This window comes from Nerophis lumbriciformis, linkage group LG09 (genome assembly GCF_033978685.3).
Source record: "Nerophis lumbriciformis linkage group LG09, RoL_Nlum_v2.1, whole genome shotgun sequence".
NCBI classification, from domain to species: Eukaryota; Metazoa; Chordata; class Actinopteri; order Syngnathiformes; family Syngnathidae; genus Nerophis; species Nerophis lumbriciformis.
In genome coordinates this window covers 38,658,604-38,668,539 of record NC_084556.2, presented here as the reverse complement: position 1 = coordinate 38,668,539, position 9,936 = coordinate 38,658,604, and the positions used below count along the sequence as shown (strand labels likewise).

General features: G+C 37.1%; 1 long non-coding RNA gene across 1 annotated transcript; it reads left to right on the top strand.

Annotated features, from left to right (window-relative positions):
* Positions 1-1,950: 1,950 nt before the first annotated feature.
* On the top strand, positions 1,951-8,218 carry LOC133607083 (uncharacterized). The gene is made up of 3 exons (XR_009815371.2): positions 1,951-2,092; positions 5,071-5,180; positions 6,978-8,218. It is a non-coding gene; the product is annotated as an uncharacterized lncRNA (long non-coding RNA).
* Positions 8,219-9,936: the final 1,718 nt, after the last annotated feature.

Sequence of the window (9,936 nt, the reverse complement as noted above, 5' to 3'; positions counted from 1 at the left end):
TCAGTCCATCTTAGATGAGCTCAGGCCCAGCGAAGCCGACGGCGTTTCTGGGTGTTGTTGATAAACGGTTTTCGCCTTGCATAGGAGAGTTTTAACTTGCACTTACAGATGTAGTGACCAACTGTAATTACAGACAGTGGGTTTCTGAAGTGTTCCTGAGCCCATGTGGTGATATCCTTTACACACTGATGTCGCTTGTTGATGCAGTACAGCCTGAGGGATCGAAGGTCACAGGCTTAGCTGCTTACGTGCAGTGATTTCTCCAGATTCTCTGAACCCTTTGATAATATTACGGACCGTAGATGGTGAAATCCCTAAATTCCTTGCAATAGCTGGTTGAGAAAGGTTTTTCTTAAACTGTTCAACAATTTGCTCACGCATTTGTTGACAAAGTGGTGACCCTCGCCCCATCCTTGTTTGTGGATGACTGAGCATTTCATGGAATCTACTTTTATACCCAATCATGGCACCCACCTGTTCCCAATGTGCCTGTTCACCTGTGGGATGTTCCAAATAAGTGTTTGATGAGCATTCCTCAACTTTATCAGTATTTATTGCCACCTTTCCCAACTTCTTTGTCACGTGTTGCTGGCATCAAATCCAAAAGTTAATGATTATTTGCAAAAAAAAAATGTTTCAGTTTGAACATGAAATATGTTGTCTTTGTAGCATATTCAACTGAATATGGGTTGAAAAGGATTCGCAAATCATTGTATTCCGTTTATATTTACATCTAACACAATTTCCCAACTCATATGGAAACGGGGTTTGTATTTACGCATGGATAATTGGACCAAAAAAAGGTAACAATAGTGTATGTATGTATGAAATACTGCACATGAACATGTTTTAGAATGGAAATAAAAAACAATAAAATAAAAACATATATATATATATATATAAAATTTTTATTTTTTTGTCATAAAAAAATACAATCATGCGTGCTTAGGACTGTAGACTGTATTGATCTATATTGATATTCCTATAACGTAGGAACCAGAATATTAATAACAGAAAGAAACAACCCTTTTGTGTGAATGAGTGTGAATGAGTGTAAATGGGGGAGGAAGGTTTTTTGGGTTGGTGCACTAATTGTAAGTGTATCTTGTGTTTTTTATGTTGATTTAATAAAAAAAATTATATATATATATATATATATATATATATATATATATATATATATATATATATATATATATATATATATATTTATTTATTTATTTATTTTTATTTTTTTATTTCTTGTGTACCGGTCCGCGGCCCGGTGGTTGGGGACCACTGCACTATAGGATAAATGTGACACTCACTGTTGACAATGAACTTTTCCACTTACCTCAATTCTTTTTCTTTGTTGTTGTTTTTATTCAGTGACACTTCTCGTATGTTTGTGATTTTTCTTTTTGTTGTTACCTTTTTTTTCTTTTTTATTCAGTTATTGTGATTCTCTATCTGCTTGTGGTGGAAGAGGAAAGCAGTACATTGCTACCTACTGTGACTGAAATGTAGGCCGGGGGGTGGGAGTTTGTGTTATTATTTTACTTTTATTATTTTTCTGTAACTTTTAATTTTTTTGTATTTTTTGTTTTTTTGGGGGGAAAAAAAAAAAAAAAAAAAAAAAGTCTGTTTTTCTCAGTACCTGTATTATGATTTGCCTATCAAGTGAATAAATAAATAATATATATACAAACATTTTTTTTTTTTTAAAGTAAAACACACTGAAAAACTAGAAATAAGTAATATATAATACACATTGCACACACGAACAAAAACAAGATGTAGATCTGACCTTACACAATACATGGGCCTCACTGGGCAGAGACTGGGTCAAGATACATGTCAATGGTTGGAGTCTAGGGAGAGTTCCTCAAAGAGCGAAATTAACCCTTATGATGATAATGATGATTGCACACAGACGCTTGTTTCATGCGTAGATAAAAAAAAAAAAAATCTAACAAAAACATCATCAACACACCCATATACACTGTGGTACACATACGATTTTAGCAGGAATCCCACATACTTTATTTATTTTGTAGTGTGGAATGTTAGAAAAGGTTTCATCAAGTGGAAATGAGTGGAACAAAGAACAATGGTAGGTATGAGCCACACTCTAGAAGTAGACTGCAGACGGTCGAAAACGTGTCAAGGTAAAAAATGACAACCACTCCAAAATGTTTCCTATTAGTCACTGAGCAGCACAAAGCTGAAAGGGACGCATTTTGTCACATTTAATGATTTTAAAAAGTAGCATCTAAAATTCCATGTTTTGTATTGATTGTGTTTGTTGTAGTGTTGTCCCGATACCAATATTTTGGTACCGGTACCAAAATGTATTTCGATACTTTTCGGTACTTTTCTAAATAAAGGGGACCACAAAAAATTGCATTATTGGCTTTATTTTAACAAAAAAATTTACGGTACATTAAACATATGTTTAATATTGCAAGTTTGTCCTTAAATAAAATAGAGAACATACAAGACAAACTTGTCTTTTAGTAGTAAGTAAACAAACAAAGGCTCCTAATTTAATCTGCTGACGTATGCAGTAACATATTGTGTCATTTATCATTCTATTATTTTGTCAAAATTATTAAGGACAAGTGGTAGAAAATGAATTATTAATCTACTTGTTCATTTACTGTTAATATCTGCTTATTTTCTCTTTTAACATGTTCTATCTACACTTCTGTTAAAATGTAATAATCACTTATTCTTCTGTTGTTTGGATGCTTTACATTAGTTTTGGATGATACCACAAATGTAGGTATCAATCCGATACCAAGTCGTTACAGGATCATATATTGGTCATATTCAAAGTCCTCATGTGTCCAGGGACATATTTCCTGAGTTTATAGACATAATATGAATAAAAAAAAAACCAAAGAAGATTTTGTGATGCTAAAAAATATCGATGTAATCATAGTAGTATCGACTAGATACGCTCCTGTACTTGGTATCATTACAGTGGATGTTAGGTGTAGATCCACCAATGGCGTTTGTTTACATTTTGAAGCCGGTGAGCTACGGTGTGTAGTGAACCATGTTTAGCTATTCCTCGTCCTGCAGGGATGATACTTGTAAGAAACTTACTTTATGTGTCGCCATGGAGGCGAGGATTAGTGATTTAGAAGTAGCTACAACACGGTCGAGTGGGGCTGGACTTTAGCCGCTAGCTCGGTAGCCATGTCTTATAGCACTTCTTCCAGAGGGTGTTTCAGTGTTATAACTTCACCTTTATCGTTAGTTTTTAAGCCAAAATGCGTCCATTCTCCCTTTTCTGTCTACACACTGTGTCTGTTTGTAAGTACTCCGTGATTTTGCGCTGCCGAACATGCTCCTCTGCTCGTAAACCAGCAATGACAAGACATGGGGACGACGGGGGGGCGGGGGGGTGTTGGACTGGTGCTTTTTAAAGGCGGTATAGTACTGAATATGATTCATTAGTATTGTGGTACTATACCAATACTGGTATACCGTACAACCCTTTTATTTATATATATATATATATATATATATATATATATATATATATATATATATATATATAAAAAATACCCCAAAGTCCCTTCATAAGGCAACAAAAGTAAGTTAAAGTTGAAGTAAAAGTATTACTGTATTACTACCTATCATTTGTTTCCTCTAACTCGGTGGCCGGCTCTATAGCGCCTGCCTCTGGGCTCTCTGGAGCTTTTTCAAAAATGTATGAAATTGGAAAAAGATGAGGACAAAATATATATTTTGTTTTAATATGGTTGCTGTAGGAGGACAAACATGACACTTTTTTGATTGATTGATTGAGACTTTTATTAGTAGGTTGCACAGTGAAGTACATATTCCGTACAATTGACCACTAAATGGTAACACCCGAATAAGTTTTTCAACTTGTTTAAGTCGGGGTCCACTTAAATTGATTCATGATACAGATATATACTATCATCATAATACAGTCATCACACAAGATAATCATCAGGGTATATACATTGAATTATTTACGTTATTTACAATTCGGGGTGTGGAGGGGGGCGGGGGGGGGGGGGGGGGGTAGGTTTGGTTGTTATCATCAGTCATCAACAATTGAGAACAGAGAAATGGATATTGAAACAGTGTAGGTCTGACTTGGTAGGATATGTACAGCAAGTAGTGGACATAGAGAGAGAGAGAGAGAGAGAGAGAGATCAGAAGGCATAAGAAAAATATCTGCATTTGATTGTTTACATTTGATTATTAACAACAATCCGGGGAGGGTGTTAGTTTAGGGTTGAAGTTGCCTGGAGGTGTACTTTTATTGCGGTTTTGAAGGAGGATAGAGATGCCCTTTCTTTTATACCTGTTGGGAGCGCATTCCACATTGATGTGGCATAGAAAGAGAATGAGTTAAGACCTTTGTTAGTTCTGAATCTGGGTTTAACGTGGTTAGTGGAGCTCCCCCTGGTGTTGTGGTTATGGCGGTCATTTACGTTAAGGAAGTAGTTTGACATGTACTTCGGTATCAGGGAGGTGTAGCGGATTTTATGGACTAGGCTCAGTGCAAGTTGTTTTACTCTGTCCGCCACTCTGAGCCAGCCACACAAACCTCCCTAACAGTTACAAATCACCCGGTTTATATTAAACAAGCTTCAGTGATTGGAAAAAATTTGGTGAGCTCCGTTTTGTCTTACTAATTTTGCCGGTCCTTGAACTCTCCGTAGTTTTTTTTACATTTACAACCTACTCCAACTTTCTACGACGTGTTTTATGCCACTCCTTTTTTGTTTCATTCTGTCCACCAAACTTTTAATGCTGTGCGCGAAGGCACAAATGTGAGCTTTGTTGATGTTATTGACTTGTTGGAGTGCTAATCAGGCATATTTGGTCACTGCATGACCGCAAGCTAATCGATGCTAACATGCTATTTAGGCTAGCTGTATGTACATATTGCATCATTATGCCTCATTTGTAGATGTATTTGAGCTCATTTAGTTTCCTTTAAGTCCTCTTAATTTGATTTATATGTACATGTCTCATGACACATTATCTGTATGTAATATTGACTGCATTTCTCATAATTGTTTGTGTGCAATGTTGTTCCAGACCACAGCAAACATTACCCAGCTTGCAAAGATTGTAATAAATCCATTAGAAGAAGACAGCCTGTCTTAAACTTGGACACACACATCGAGACCTTCAGCATTTCTCAGCCAGTAAGTTCCAGGAGTTATCTCACCTTCTGAGTAGCCTCTGATTTACTAATGTTTTTGAATGTTGTAAAAATGTGTAGAATAAATATTACATTTCAACATTTCTGTCAACAAATATCTGTATCAGCCTATGACACATAGTCATTTTGATATTAGGCTAATATAGCTGACATAGACACTTACATCATGTGTTGTGTTCATTATAACACTTATATAAGACTTTTAAAGTCATTTTGATAGTAGGCTAATATAGCTGATGTAGACACTTACATCATGTGTTGTCTTCATTATAACACTTTTATAAGACTTTTAGAGTAATTTTGATAGTAGGCTAATATAGCTAATATAGACACTTACATCATGTGTTGCCTTCATTATAACACTTATTTAAGACTTTTAAAGTCATTTTGATAGTAGGCTAATATAGACACTTACATCATGTGTTGCCTTCATTATAACTCTTATACAAGACTTTTAAAGTAATTTTGATAGTAGGCTAATATAGCTGATATAGACACTTACATCACGTGTTGCCTTCATTATAACACTTATTTAAGACTTTTAAAGTCATTTTGATAGTAGGCTAATATAGCTGATATAGACACTTACATCATGTGTTGCCTTCATTATAACACTTATATAAGACTTTTAAAGTCATCTTGATAGTAGGCTAATATAGCTGATATAGACACTTACATCACGTGTTGCCTTCATTTTAACTCTTATATAAGACTTTTAAAGTAATTTTGATAGTAGGCTAATATAGCTGATATAGACACTTACATCACGTGTTGCCTTCATTATAACACTTATATAAGACTTTTAAAGTCATTTTGATAGTAGGCTAATATAGCTGATATAGACACTTACATCATGTGTTGCCTTCATTATAACTCTTATATAATACTTTTAAAGTAATTTTGATAGTAGGCTAATATAGCTGATATAGACACTTACATCACGTGTTGCCTTCATTATAACACTTATATAAGACTTTTAAAGTCATTTTGATAGTAGGCTAATATAGCTGATATAGACACTTACATCATGTGTTGCCTTCATTATAACTCTTATATAAGACTTTTAAAGTAATTTTGATAGTAGGCTAATATAGCTGATATAGACACTTACATCATGTGTTGCCTTCATTATAACTCTTATATAAGACTTTTAAAGTAATTTTGATAGTATGCTAATATAGCTGATATAGACACTTACATCACGTGTTGCCTTCATTATAACACTTATTTAAGACTTTTAAAGTCATTTTGAAGGTAGGCTAATATAGCTGATACAGACACTTACATCACGTGTTGCCTTCATTATAACACTTATACAAGACTTTTAAAGTAATTTTGATATTAGACTAATATAGCTGATATAGACACTTACATCATGTGTTGCCTTCATTATAACACTTATATAAGACTTTTAAAGTAATTTTGAAGGTAGGCTAATATAGCTGATATAGACACTTACATCGCGTGTTGCCTTCATTATAACACTTATATAAGACTTTTAAAGTAATTTTGATATTAGACTAATATAGTTGATATAGACACTTACATCATGTGTTGCCTTCATTATAACACTTATACGATATAAGGCTTTTCATTTTTTGCGGCTCCAGACAGATTTTGTTTTTTGTATTTTCGGGCTAATATGGCTCTTTCAACATTTTGGGTTGCCGACCCCTGCACTAGCTGATGTGTTGGTGCTGTCTGCTCCCCCTTCCCCCAACCGCCTTATTGCAGCGTAACAGCTAATGTTTCTCACAAGGTGACTTCTAGCTCCTGACAGGCTTTGTGTCAAGCGCACGCTTAAGATGCCCCGGGGCCAGTCGTCAGCACCGAGGCCAGATGGGAGCACCGCTCTCTACCTGCCGGTCCCCTGACACCTACCAAACCCCCCACCGCCACCCGCTTTTCCTCGCCATCTGTGCCAACCTGCCCCAAACTGTCAACAGTTCAAGCGCGGGATGCGGCATTAGGGCCCGTTTGGTGACAACTGACAGCCCAGCTGTGCTAATGTCAATATGGTGAGATGGCGACGTCAACAACAGCGAGGCTATCGTCTGTTTCACGCTGCTATTGTGACACTGCTTAACCAGATGTGTGACGATACCCATTTACCACTGAGGGACTGTGAGTGTTTATTATTATCAATCTGTTAAAAGACATGCTAAGTACTTAAAGTGTGTATCAGCACGTCTACACCTATGATGAAGATGTGAGTAACAGTACTGAAAGTAACAGCAGTGAGTTTTTTTTTGGCACAGATTAGTAAATACATGAAACCCCTGACATTTATGCTAATAGTATGTTGACACTAACCACGTTTCATAGATGCAACTTCCTGTGGACCGTGTGACTTGTGAAACAGCCCACAATGTGTTAGGGTAACAGGACTACGGGGTGTACAGATACAACCTTTTCACTTCCAGTACCATACCAATAATGGAGCCTAGAGTGTTAGGCGGTATCTATATTGGTTATTCGATACCGTATCAGCACAAATCATACATACTGTTATTATTTTGTAGTGTGGAATGTTAGAAAAGGTTTGATTAAGTGAAATTAGTCAAACAGAACAATGGTAAATATTAAAAACACTAACCTAATTTTTATTGACTGTCTGTAATGGACTTATATTGTCTTTAAGTTGAAGTGGCGTGGTAAATGTTTTTTTAGCGATACCTTGTGGACACAATATTTAATTAACTTAAAGGCCTACTGAAACTCACTACTACCGACCACGCAGTCTGATAGTTTATATATTAATGATGAAATCTTAACATTGCAACACATGCCAACTAAAGAGCAATTTTAAATTTCCCGCGAAATATCCTGCTGAAAACGTCTCGGTATGATGACGTCTGCGCGTGACGTCACGGATTGTAGAGGACATTTTGGGACAGCATGGTGGCCAGCTATTAAGTCGTCTGTTTTCATCGCAAAATTCCACAGTATTCTGGACATCTGTGTTGGTGAATCGTTTGCAATTTGTTCAATGAACAATGGAGACAGCAAAGAAAAAAGCTGTAGGTGGGAAGCGGTGTATTGCGGCCGGCTGCAGCAACACAAACACAGCCGGTGTTTCATTGTTTACATTCCCGAAAGATGACAGTCAAGCTTTACCATTGGCCTGTGGAGAACTGGGACAACAGAGACACTTACCAGGAGGACTTTGAGTTGGATACGCAGACGCGGTACCGTGAGTACGCATGCAGCTGCGGCTTCCAAACATTTGATCGCTTGCCCGTACGTGCGTGCCGCTATGTGCGTGTGACGTACGTAACTTTGGGGACTTTGGGGAAATATATGTGCTGTATGAACTTTGGGGAGGTGAACGGTACTTTGGGCTGTGGGATTGAGTGTGTTGTGCAGGTGTTTGAGTTGTATTGGGGGGTTATATGGACGGGAGGGGGGAGGTGTTTGTTATGCGGGATTAATTTGTGGCATATTAAATATAAGCCTGGTTGTGTTGTGGCTAGTAGAGTATATTTATGTCTTGTGTTTATTTACTGTTTTAGTCATTCCCAGCTGAATATCAGGTCCCACCCGCCTCTCACAGCATCTTCCCTATCTGAATCGCTCCCACTGCCCTCTAGTCCTTCACTCTCACTTTCCTCATTCACGAATCTTTCATCCTCGCTCAAATTAATGGGGAAATCGTCGCTTCCTCGGTCCGAATCGCTCTCGCTGCTGGTGGCCATGATTGTAAACAATGTGCAGATGTGAGGAGCTCCACAACCTGTGACGTCACGCTACTCGTCTGCTACTTCCGGTACAGGCAAGGCTTTTTTATCCGCGACCAAAAGTTGCAAACTTTATCATCGATGTTCTCTACTAAATCCTTTCAGCAAAAATATGGCAATATCGCGAAATGATCAAGTATGACACATAGAATGGACCTGCTATCCCCGTTTAAATAAGAAAATCGCATTTCAGTAGGCCTTTAAGCTTATAACGCAGTAAGTTGTATGATGCGGACACGTTTTTTTACTAAATACTCTAATATGCTGAAGTAATATACAACTATAAATATATTTTAGACTACAATGTTGTTCAACTAAGGACAATTATGTATGTCTAGTTTGTGTGCTATTTTGTGCTTAGCTGTTGCGTAGCCTACAGTAGCCTACAGCCATTGACGTGCGGTGAGGTTCATGGCTGGTGAGGCACTGACTTCATCACAGTCAGATTTACAAACATATGAACCCTAAAGAGTATCTTATTCACATTTGATTGGCAGCAGTTAACGGGTTATGTTTAAAAGCTCATATCAGCATTCTTCCCTGCTTGGCACTCAGCATCAAGGGTTGGAATTGGGGGTTAAATCACCAAAAATGTTTCCCGGACGTGGCGCCGCTGCTGCTGACTGCTCCCCTCACCTCCCAGGGGGTGATCAAGGGGATGGGTCAAATGCAGAGGACACATTTCACCACACCTAGTGTGAGTGTGACAATCATTGGTACTTTAACTTAACTTTAACTTTACACATACAAACTGTAGCACACAAAAAAGCACATTTAATAAAAAAAAAACGTTACTATGGTCTTACCTTTACTTATAAATGAAGTTCATGCGCTGCTCCTTCTGAACAAAAACATCGATAACATTTATTGAAGTCTTCCTTATCTTTCTTCAGTTTTAAAAGTCTCTCTGTCTCGATGGAGATCTTCCTTTAATTATTACCTCCTGTTTTGATTGAAAGTCCAGTTTAGAAAACTGTTTTATTTTAGATATGTAATCCTCCA